Source organism: Pongo abelii, chromosome 10 (assembly GCF_028885655.2).
Source record: "Pongo abelii isolate AG06213 chromosome 10, NHGRI_mPonAbe1-v2.0_pri, whole genome shotgun sequence".
Taxonomy (NCBI): Eukaryota; Metazoa; Chordata; class Mammalia; order Primates; family Hominidae; genus Pongo; species Pongo abelii.
Genome location: NC_071995.2, coordinates 80,487,231 through 80,498,938, shown reverse-complemented (window position 1 = coordinate 80,498,938; position 11,708 = coordinate 80,487,231).

The following is an 11,708-nucleotide window of genomic DNA, read 5'->3' as shown; positions in this document are numbered from 1 at the left end:
AATGCATGGTGGTTAATCAATGTTCATATGAAATATTCAATTCTGCAATATTCATATGCAGAAATAAAAGAACTTTGGCCTGTATAAAACTTCAAATGATTCATAGTTCTAAATATAAAAGCTAAAAATATATTTCTAGAAGAATCTTTGTGATTTTGACTTAGGAAAAGGTTACTTAGATTAAAGTATGATACGTAGGCCGGGCGCAGTGGCTCACGCCTGTAATCCCAGCACTTTGGGAGGCCGAGGTGAGCAGATCACGAGGTCAAGAGATCGAGACCATCCTGGCCAACATGGTGAAACCCCATCTCTACTAAGAATACAAAAATTAGCTGGGTGTGGTGGCACGCGCCTGTAGTCCCAGCTACTCGGGAGGCTGAGGCAGGAGAATCGCTTGAACCAGGGAGGTGGCGGTTGCAGTGAACAGAGATCACGCCACTGCACTCCAGCCTGGCAAAAAAGCGAGACTCCATCAAAAAAAAAAAAAGTATGATGCATAAAGTAAAACATTGATAACTATGACTTTGTCAACATAAAAAAACATCTGTTCTTTGAAAGGCATCATTAAGAAACCGGAAACACAAGCCACAGACCGGGAGAAAGTATTTGCACATTACGTATCTGACAAAGGACTTGCTTCCAAAATATATAAATCTTACAACTCAATAACAAGAAAACAAACAATCCATTGTAAAAATGGGGCCAACGATCTGAAGATACATATCACCAAAGAAAATATATAGATGGCAATAAGCACAGGAAAATATGCCTTGTATCATTAGTTATTAGGGAAATGTGAATTAAAACCATATCTCTTAGAATGGCCAAGATGATATGAAGGGTGGATGTGGTTATGGAGAAACTGGAACTTTCTGTCAAAAACTGCAAAGGGTCTGAGATTTTACCCAACTTGCAAGCTAACAAATTAGCCTCCACATTTTATGAATACTGGTAGAAGACACAAGATTCTTGACTCAAAGACAGAGAACAGTTTATTATTTACAACAATAGCAGTAGCCAGAGTATTATCATTTTTTTTCACCAGTTCCCTGAAACCTGATTCCCACAGGGTTCTTCAGTAAAGGCCAGCTGGATGCTATTAATGCAGTGGGGTTTTATCACAACAGGGGAACTCTGAGCTTAGAAAATCTGTATCTTTTGTGATTTGCCCAACCTTTGACCCAGAGGGAGGCATTGTCTTTACTATATTAGACACTAAACAAACCTACTCTCAGCTCTCTCAACGCTGTTCACTATACAGATAGTCCTTAAAAAAAAGGTAGTCTGAAGTAAAAGAGCAGTTAATTCCTTTGCTTTTAAAATGGGCAGAAACTTGAAAAAATAGTTTCCAATTACCACCTTAGCACCAGGCCTGAGACCCTTACCCTGTTAATGGTTCTCAACACTCACTGTGCTTTTGAAGCACCTGAAGAGCTTCAAAAAAAAAAAAAAAAAAAAAGAAAACGAAAAACAAAAAACAAACAAACAAAATACAGCACAGGAGAACCAATGCCTATCTCCAAGATTTTGATTCAATCAACTTGAGCACAATATTTTTTCTTTGTTTATTCTCTAATTTATTCTAAGGTGCAGACAAGGTTAAGAAAAAAAATATTGCACTACTTTTCTGGCATAATTTTGAAACTGTATTTGGAATCAGTATTGCTGTCACAGGTGATCACAGCCAGCCCCCAGTGAAACCTGTGGAAAACAAGTGGGGAGAACGTTTTATCATTTACCTAACATGTAAAGCCATTGCCCTGAGCACAGGGTGGGCTTTGAAGAGGTGGTTTTCAACATCCATTGGGGAGTTTTCCGAAATATGAGTGCTGGAAAATTCCCCTGCTGCCTCTCTCCTCTCCTCACCTGAATTTCATGGACATGACTGCTGGAAGGTTAGCATTTCTTTTACATTTTGGGGGTAATAAACGAAAAATAAAGAGGAATTATGATAGAGCCTATGACCTAAAATGTACAGAACAAACCTTATGTCCTGAAAGATATATAGGAATACCTCATTTTAGCTGTCTATCTTTGAATTTTAATTTTTATTAAGATGTTAAATTATAAAAAATATTAATACCCATTTTAATTAGTAAAAAAGTTCAAAAATGTATATAGAAAAATTAAAATTTCCCCCCACCCTCTCCATTCCTACCTCATTGATAGCTGCTGTAAAGGGCCTAGTCCTTTCCTTCCACAACTTCTTTTATGCTGACCCAAACATGAAAAATCATATACAAATGCCATATTGTTGTGACTGCTTTTTAAAATTATTTATCATGGTTCATCTTAATGATTCATCATTAGCAATACATATTTATTTCTGACAAATATGTATATAATTATATATTTTATTTAAATAATTATATAAGAAAATGTACTAAAATGTATTCAAGTATTTCATATTTGATTAATATTAGAATGTTTCCTGTTTTTTGCCATTACAAACAAATTACATTACGTGTTACCAGATGCATGTCCTTTGGTGTTGGTACTTTGTTTTCATTGGAGATATTCTCCAAGTGAAATTACTTCAGCAAAAGTTGTGTGCCTGTGTGTGTGTGCGTGTGTGTGTGTGTGTGTGTCTTTGATTTATTGATATTGCCAAAATATTTTTTAAATGATTGCAGCAGCTTGCACTGGATGTTGTTATATTTTGAATTTTTGCCAATTAGCCCAAGGCTTAAGTATCCCGTTAATGACTTGTAATCCTCACTGTGCATTTTACTCTTATTCTCCTTGACTATTAGTGAGGACAAGCAGGATTTTTTATGTTTATTGACTATTTAGATTTCTTCTGTGAATTTCCTTAGCATAAGTCTTTGCTTATTTTTCTATTGAGTTCCTTTACTATTTCTCACCAATTTATAGAAGCTTTTCGTGTATTAGGAAATTTATGCCTTTATCTATCATATCTGTTGCAATATTTGCCCCAATCATTTGCCTTTGATGTTGTTTATGGTGTTTTCCTTTTATGAAAATATGTGTGTAGATAAATATGACTATTTTTCCCTTGTCACTGCTAAGCTTCCTGTTTTGTTTAGAGAGACCTTTCCCATCTAAAGATAGGAAATTCTTCAAAATATTGTTGCAATGATTATATTAATTTAATGTTTATATTTAAATTTTTTAAATTCCGTCTGGAATTTATTTTGGTTTAGAGTATGAAGTCGATGTACGTCTTTGTTTTATTTTCGAAATATGACCAACTATTTAAGTATACATTGATTAATAAACTCCTAATTCCCAACTTGATTAAATTGTCATGCTTGTAACAATTCCTTAAATTCCTAACACACTCTTTTGGATGCTCTACTCTTTATACTGATCTTTTTCTTTCTTTTTTAATTTTTCCTGTGCCTGCTTCTGTTTTTTTTGTTTTTCAGTTTTAATTTTGGTGAGTATATAGGTGTATGTAGTAATGGGGTATATGAGATATTTTGATACAGGTATATGATGTGTATCATCCCAGCACTTTGGAGTGCTGAGGTGGAGGGATTGCTTGAGGCTGGGAGTTCCAGGCCTCAAACTATTTTGATTATTGTGATTTTATATTATAGTAATAGCCTTTCAGTATCACTTTTTATGATATAAACTGTATTTTTTAGGGTTAAAAGAGGATAAGTATATTTTAACTTGAATTTTTATTATAGTTGAAGTCATTATACAACATATGAAGTGTTTCTGTTTTTCGATGCTAGATTATTATACAAATATGTGGATGACTTTTTGAAGTTAAACTACCCTTATAAGGCCAGCAGAGGGAGTTCAAGGCATTGTTTTACTAGTGAGGAATTACAAATTGTTTAAGAATGTATTCTTTTACTGATTCATGGAATAAAGTTAAGAATTCAAAATATTCACTCAAATATCTTGATTGGTCAAAGTTTACACATACATAATAAAAAAGTGCCTATATATTTATAGCCCTCCAAAAGTCAAATCATTTAGGAATGAATCTAAATTTCCTTTTGAAGGAGGGAAATTTTTGGCATACATTTAGTTTATGTACACAATGCAGATAACATAAAATTGAAATGAGTAGATTAAATGTGATTTCTACTTACCTTCTATGACCAAAGTCAGAAAAAAATCAGAAGACTGTAAAATAGTTAATAAATATATATAAATATATATTCTTTTGTCTTATTTGATCACATGAGCATAGTTTTCAAATGTAAGAATATACATAGAAACAGAAGAAAACCTTGAATGAATAATACCTCTAAATATTTTTAAGTGCTTTTCCCCTTCAAGTGTAGGAAATTAGAAAAGGATGAAAACATGATCAGCTAAAAGGGGATTGACTATTTAGCAGGAACTTATAAATGAGCTAATCTTGGGTATGTTATTCCAATGGAAGTTTTATTTGCAGCCTGCTGCTCTTTGCTATTTATAAATATTAGAACGATGGAGACTGCTAGGAAGCAGAAAATGCTTCACTGAACTTCTCAGTGACAGTAATTCAATCAAGCAAAGGTTACAAAAGCCCTGTGGGCTGCTTGTTATGTGATAGCAGAGGTAGACCTGATTTTGTTGTATCAGATATTATTTAAGTCAGGAAGCTTAGTGTTAAATTTAATGCTTTATCAAAGTAACTCTATTATTCTGAGTTTGATATATCCATTTCATTTTTGTTCTAGATTTTGTTGTTTGTTTTCTATATATATTATCTGCTGTGTGTATGTTTATGTGTGTATATACAGGCATACCTCATTTTATTGCCCTCCGCTTTATTGTGCTTCTACTGCGGGTAGAATGCTATCAAACAGCATTGCATGCTACAGGCTACAGAGAAATCTTTTCTGAAGAGAAAAATTGGTTGATGAGGCAAATTTCATTGTTATTGTCTTATTTTGAGAAATTGCCACAGCCATCCCAACCGTTAGCAACCACCACCTTAATTAGCCAGCAGCCATCAACATCGAGGCAAGACTCTCCACTGACAAAAAGATTACGACTTCCTGAAGGCTCAGATGATCACTAGCATTTTTTTAGCAATAAAGTATATTTAAATTAAGGTATATACATTGGGTTTTTTTAGACATAATGCTTTTGTACAGTTAATAGACTACAGTATAATGTAAACATAATTTTTATATGCACTGGGAAACCAAAAGATTCATGTGACTCACTTTATTACCATATATACTTTATTGTGGTGATCTGGCACTGAACCCACAGTATCTCTGAAATAAGCCTATATAGATTTATTTAAATATATAATATTGTGATGTGCAATTTATTTTATGAAGCACAATATGTTATAAATAAAATTGAATATTTAAAGGTACAATAATGTGTTGATAAAGGTTTTAAAATTTATTTTAAAACTAAAATTTCTCAACTATATGCTATACATAGTACAGCCATAATTAAATTTTGAAAAAATATTCAGAATGATATATTTAAACTCTTATCATTATTGAATTTTCCATGCTTTCATTTTAAATATTTTACATAAAATGAGCATTTAAGTTTTGAATTTTGCTAGGAAACACAAATATAACAACTTTTAAATTCCTAGTCATACTTCACAAAAAGTTGTAGTATTCTTGTAAAATACACTCATTTTAAAACAGGCTTAGAAAACAATTGTAAATAATATATTTGATTATCCATCTTTTCTTGGAGATAAGAAATAATAGAGTATTACCCTAAAGTGCATCATAAAGCAAAAAGTTGTACATATTTTAGTATGTAAACTTAAAAATATTTCTGTATATTTAAGTAAATATAAGCAGTTAAAAGGCAAGCTTCAAACTGGGAAAAGACATTTATACAATATATTAAAGACCGTAGATCACAGAATAAACTTTTCTGATTCACAGAATAAAGTTTCCCAATTCAATATTTTTTTAAAAGCATGCATTTCCAAGTATAGGTATTTCTTAAAAGAAAAAAATAAAAATGATTTCTAGATACATTCTCACCAGAATAAGCAAATTTGAGCGATGAAGTTTTTCATCTGTTTTTTGCCTTTCAGTTTGGCTAATGAAAACAATGATAATATACAGTATTGAAATTTGGGGAAGCAGTAACTCAGATGCATTTTCAGAGGGTCTAATTTGATGCAGTTTTCCAGACAATTTCTTGACATTTATCAAGAGGTTAAAAAATATCCACACACTTTGACCTGATAATTACATTTCTGATAATTTATCCTAAAGATATAATCTTTGGCATTTTACTTTGACTCTCCCTTTTTCCTGGAAGCTCTTCCTCAGATAGCTACATGGCTAACTCCCCACTGTCTTCTCATCTATCTTTACTCATATGTCACCTATTCGATAAGGTCTTTCCTAACTAGACTGTTTAAAATGCAGATCGAATCCTTCCAACTCAAACTCCCTTATTCTGCTTTTTTTTTCTTTACTCCATAGCACAGTACATCTTCCAACATACTTATAATTTGTGTACTTATCGTGTGTATTCGTTATCATGTCTTCCCTCAGTTAAATTTAGGCTCAACAAGGACTGAAACCCTTGCCTTGCTCCATGATGTCTCATTTCTCCAATTTTCTGGAAGAGTATCCAGCATGTAGTAGGTGTTTATAATAAATATTTGTTGAATGAATGAATGAATGTCAAGGATATTAATTTTAGCATCATTAATGATAGCAAAATTTTTTTAAAAAGAAAAAAATTCATCTTAAAAATTCCTCTGGGAATGGTTAAGTAAATCATGATCTATCCATGTGTATTATTTTCCTAGGGCTGTCATAACAAATTACCACAATCTGGGTGGTTTATGACAACAAAAAATGTATTGTGTCACAGTTCTGTGGGCCAGTGTCTAGAATCGAAGTGTTGATTCCTTCTGGAATCTCTGAAGAAGAATGAGTTCCACACGTCCTAACTTCTAGTGGCCACTGGAATCTTTGGTGTATCACTGCAATCTATGCCTCAATCTTCATAACACCTTCTGTCTGTCTTTTGCCCCTTCTATTCTCTCCTAAGGTCACGTATCATTGGATTTAAGGCCCACCTTAATCCAGGATTATCTTATTTTAAGATCCTTAACTGAATCACATTTGCAAAGATTCTTTTTCCCAAATAAGGTCACAGATTCAAGTAGACATATTTTGGAGGGCTACCATTCAACCCACTATAATATGTTACATTGTTACAGCACTATTTAAAAATCTTAGTTTGGTTACTGTTTAAAATCTTTAAAAATGTTCATAATGTAATGTTTAATTAAAAAAGTAGGCTGAGCCCAGTGGCTCATGCTTGTAACAGAGAGAGATTTAGTCTCTGCAAAAGATAAAAAATTAGCTGGGTATGGTGGTGTGTGCCTGTAGTACTAGCTACTGAGGAGGCTGAGGTGGGAGGGTAACTTGAACCCAGAAGTTTGAGGCTGCAGTGAACTGTGATCGCGCCAATACACTCCAGCCTGGGCTACAGAGCAAGACCCTGTCTCTAAGAAAGAAAAAGAATAAAAGGAGGATACAAAACTTTATTTCTATGTGCATATGTGTGTATGTTTGTGTGTGTGTGTGTGTATATATATACACACACATATATTTATATATATTTTCACACAGAGAAAATAATCCAAATTTTGACTTTTTTTTTTTTTTTTTTTGAGATAGAGTCTTGCTCTGTCACCCAGGCTGCACTGCAGTGGTGTGATCTCGGCCCACTGCAACCTCTGCCTTTTGGATTCAAGCAATTCTCATGCCTCAGCTTCCCAAGTAGCTGAGATTACAGGTGTGCACCACCACCACCAGCTAATTTTAGTATTTTTAGTAGAGATGGGGTTTCGCCATGTTGGCCAGGCTGGTTTTGAACTCCTGACCTCAGGTCATCCCCCCTACCTTGGCCTCCCAAAGTGCTGTGATTACAGGCATGAGCCACAGCACCTGGCCAAATTTTTGAATTAATAATGTGAAGGAGGTGCCAGGCACAGTGGCTCATGCCTGTAGTCCCAGCACTTTGGGAGGCCAAGGTGGTTGGATCACCTGAGGTCAGGAGTTTGAGGCCAACCTGACCAACATGACAAAACCCCGTATCTACTAAAAATAGAAAAATTAGTGGGGCGTGTGGCAGCGGGTGCCTGAAATCCCAGCTACTTGGGAGGCTGAGACATGAGAATAGCTTGAACCTGGGAGGCAGACGTTGCAGTGAACCGAGATCACGCCATTGCGCTCTAGCCTGGATGACAGAGTGAGACTCTGTCTCAAAAAAAAAAAAATACAAATAATAATAAAATAATAATGTGAAGGAGCAAATATACCAAAGAAATTAAAGAAAGTCTAATGCTGGGATGCTGGTTGGTAGGAATATAGGTGGTTAATTTTTCTATTCATAATTTCTAGCATCTTCCAAAATTTCTATTACAGAGCTGATTCAAATTTTTATATTTATAATTCTCTTACTATAAAAAAACTAAATTAAAATAGACCTCATAAAATGATTTATTGGAAAACTAGAAAAAATTAAGTTTCAAAATGGCACAGCAATTAACCATTTCTTTTATATCTAACACCATCAAGTTTACCATCCTGAAATTTTTATGTCAATCTGTTCAGGAGGCTACGAAGTCATTTGTCCCTAGGGGTTTTCAGGAAAAGATGAGAGAACCATTCAGTTGGGAAGTTTAGAAATTCACCTTTCAGAGAACAAGAAGTGAAGCTAACATACTCTTGGACTCCCTTGTAGTCTTATGATTTAGTCAGTTTTAGCATAGTATACATTTTTTGATTTACCAAAAGCATATTAATTAGATTAAAAGTTCTCATCTTGTTCTTAAACTTGTATTCTTTGGCCTGCTTTTTACATTTGACCATATTATGCTCAATTTCTTCAATTCCTCTATTTTCCTAATTGATTAATTAATGTCATAAGTGTCACCGTTCTGTGTTCTCTCTCTATTTCTCTTCCTTTTCCTCTTGTTTTCCTTGCCTTACCCAGTGAGCTTGAATTTGTATCTGGGAGCATTATCAGTCATGAATGTGGGAGCAGGTGCTTACGCAGGAGGCTTGCATTTGGGCTGTCTGAAGAACTAGTCTCCCCTATCTACCTGCTTAATAGCACATACGAGGTTACTTCTGCAAAGCACAATAGGCACCACACAGGAGTCTGGTCTGTGCCAGGACTGGATGGAAGCCATGGAGGGAATTGTGAATATAAATGTCACAGAGATTCCTGGGGTTTTGTTCTCATTTATTTGAACCTTGATTGACCCAATTATTATGTGCAAAAACAAAACAAAACAAAATTGTAGAAGTAGCATATCCAAGATAATTGGGTATATACACTGGATGATCCTGAGAAGAAGGTAAAGATAGGGAAGGAAAATAAATAATTAGTCCCACTTTAATATTTTAATGATTAAATTATTTAATGCAATGTGCAATTTTTTTTCTAGTGATATGTATGTGGGAGATCTCCCAAATGTATATATAGTGTACAATAAAGTCAAATATACTTAATCTGTTCATTTTATTAATAAACATGAATTAATTGAAGCAGGGAAGAACTTGATTTGCGAACATTACCTATATTATTGGAGACATAAATGAGAACAATTTCCTAAATTTGCAATTGTTCTGTCCTGCTGTGGACATTAACCAGTATTAGGCCTTTTAGCCCCAACATGAACACTTCCATTTTGAATCTCATTCAAAAGATGATACCTCCAGGAATTCAGCAACCCTTTAGTTTGAAAATCTATCCAGAGTACCTCTAGGGAAATCTACTGGATTGTCTCTCAATTAGCCGGCTAAGTCTAATTCTCTGAAAGCCATTTAGCACCACATCAATGATCGGAGAAGCTACATTTTATCAGATTGCATTTAAACCAGGAGAGAGTCACTTCCCTATTTTGCACATGATACTGAGTACACTCTGGTGATGACCACTCCTCAGCCTTCAAATATGAGCATGTTAGTTACACATGAGGAAAGTAACCAAGTCCATGCCAATGGTCTTTCTTGATCTTAATCTTTGGTTCTTCTATTTACCTTAGATAACATTTATAAAATGGAAGGGGTGGTTACATTTTAAGCTAGGTGACCTAAATATTTTGTACCCAATCTCTGATGGCTTCTGGAGGTGAGGGTCATCAAACCAGAAGACTGACATTAAGCCTCAGACTTTCTTCTGGTGTCGCGTGTCTTCCGAGAATTAGATTTTTTTCCTTGGTTATTTTTAGAAGCATGATTGCTGCTGCCCGGGGATTAGGAACAGCAAACCATGTTCTCTATGAAACATTTTCAAGTCAGGACTGCGCCATATTCATTTTTATAATATTTGTGATGTGCCTAACATCATCAAATTCCAATAAACTTCTCTTCAATGCACCTAGGTTCAAGTCTCTGCTGGGCCACATAAACTTGAGCCAGCCATTTAAGTTCCCTGAGGCTCATTTTCTCCATCTATAAAACGAATGTTTTAAGACGCTGTTATTGTCCATTTTGAGGAAAAAACAGGCTAATGTTAATAAATATATTTTTAATCTATGGCATTGTATGGGAAAAGAATTACCATTTTCACATGCTAAAAGTGTTTATAGATAAATAAATGCTGTATTGTTGAGGCTATGAGATAAGGTTAAAAGAAGTTGTTGGAATACCCAATTTGAATCTTGACAAGGAACATTGGTATACAATTTTTTTGTCATAATACCCTAGTTAATTTTTATCTGTAGCACTTTAATCACATATTTATTTGTTTGTTTTGAATATTTTATCACTTGTTAATAACATTTACTGAGGAAGAGACCTTGGCCTACCATGTTCCCAGCTGAATCCTGAGCAGTTAAAAATAACATCTGGCACCCAGTAGACACTCAACTATTTTTGAAATAGATCAATACTATTTCATTGCAGAGAACCACTCACCACTGGATCTCAGTCTGCTAATTTTATGTCTGCTAAGTATTTTTGAAACTTCTTGAGACTGGAGAATAGGAATGATTTTTAAGATCACATTTTTTGTATCTTATGTAAATTGAAAAGAAAAATATTCAAAAGCATATGTTTGGAGAAATATGTTTTGCTGCTGAAAATCGCAGGAGTATGCAGGGAGACAAATTATTAAACCACAGTCATATGGCAGGCAATATATGTTTTACTTTAGATCATTAAACTTAACCTTTTGTGATTAATATCATACTCTTATGTGACATTTTCTAGGAAACAGATTTCAGCATTTGTTTTATGTTTAAAAGCATTACTGGCTTTCCTACTAACAAAAAAACGTTTTTGAGTGGAATCTTATAATCCATAGCAAAATCTTGTCTTTAATCAGCATATACAAATATTGTTTCATGTTTATTCAAGTATGCACTAAAGTGACTGGCATATTTTTGGCAGTTCTGGTCAAAGTTTTTCCCCTTTTCAGAAATGTTCAAACCAAACTGACAGTTTGGATTATCTGACAGCCTTCATCCACAATTGTCTAATTTTTTCACAATGTGAGCCAAATTATTTTCTTGTATATAGAGTACAAAAAAGATTGAAAGGTGATTTCCTATGATTGCTGCTTTGCAATTTGAGAATTTATGGAGATGTTATAGCTACATGCAAAGACATGGATAGTTGATATGAAATATTCCTGAAAGAATCATGTTAAGGATTTTAGAAAGTTTTTCTTTTATATTACACTTGCTCTGGTGGAGGTAATTTAAATTTTATTCTGAATTTGAACATTTTATTTTTGCTTCTTTCACTTGAACACTTTTTAAAGATGTCTGTCTT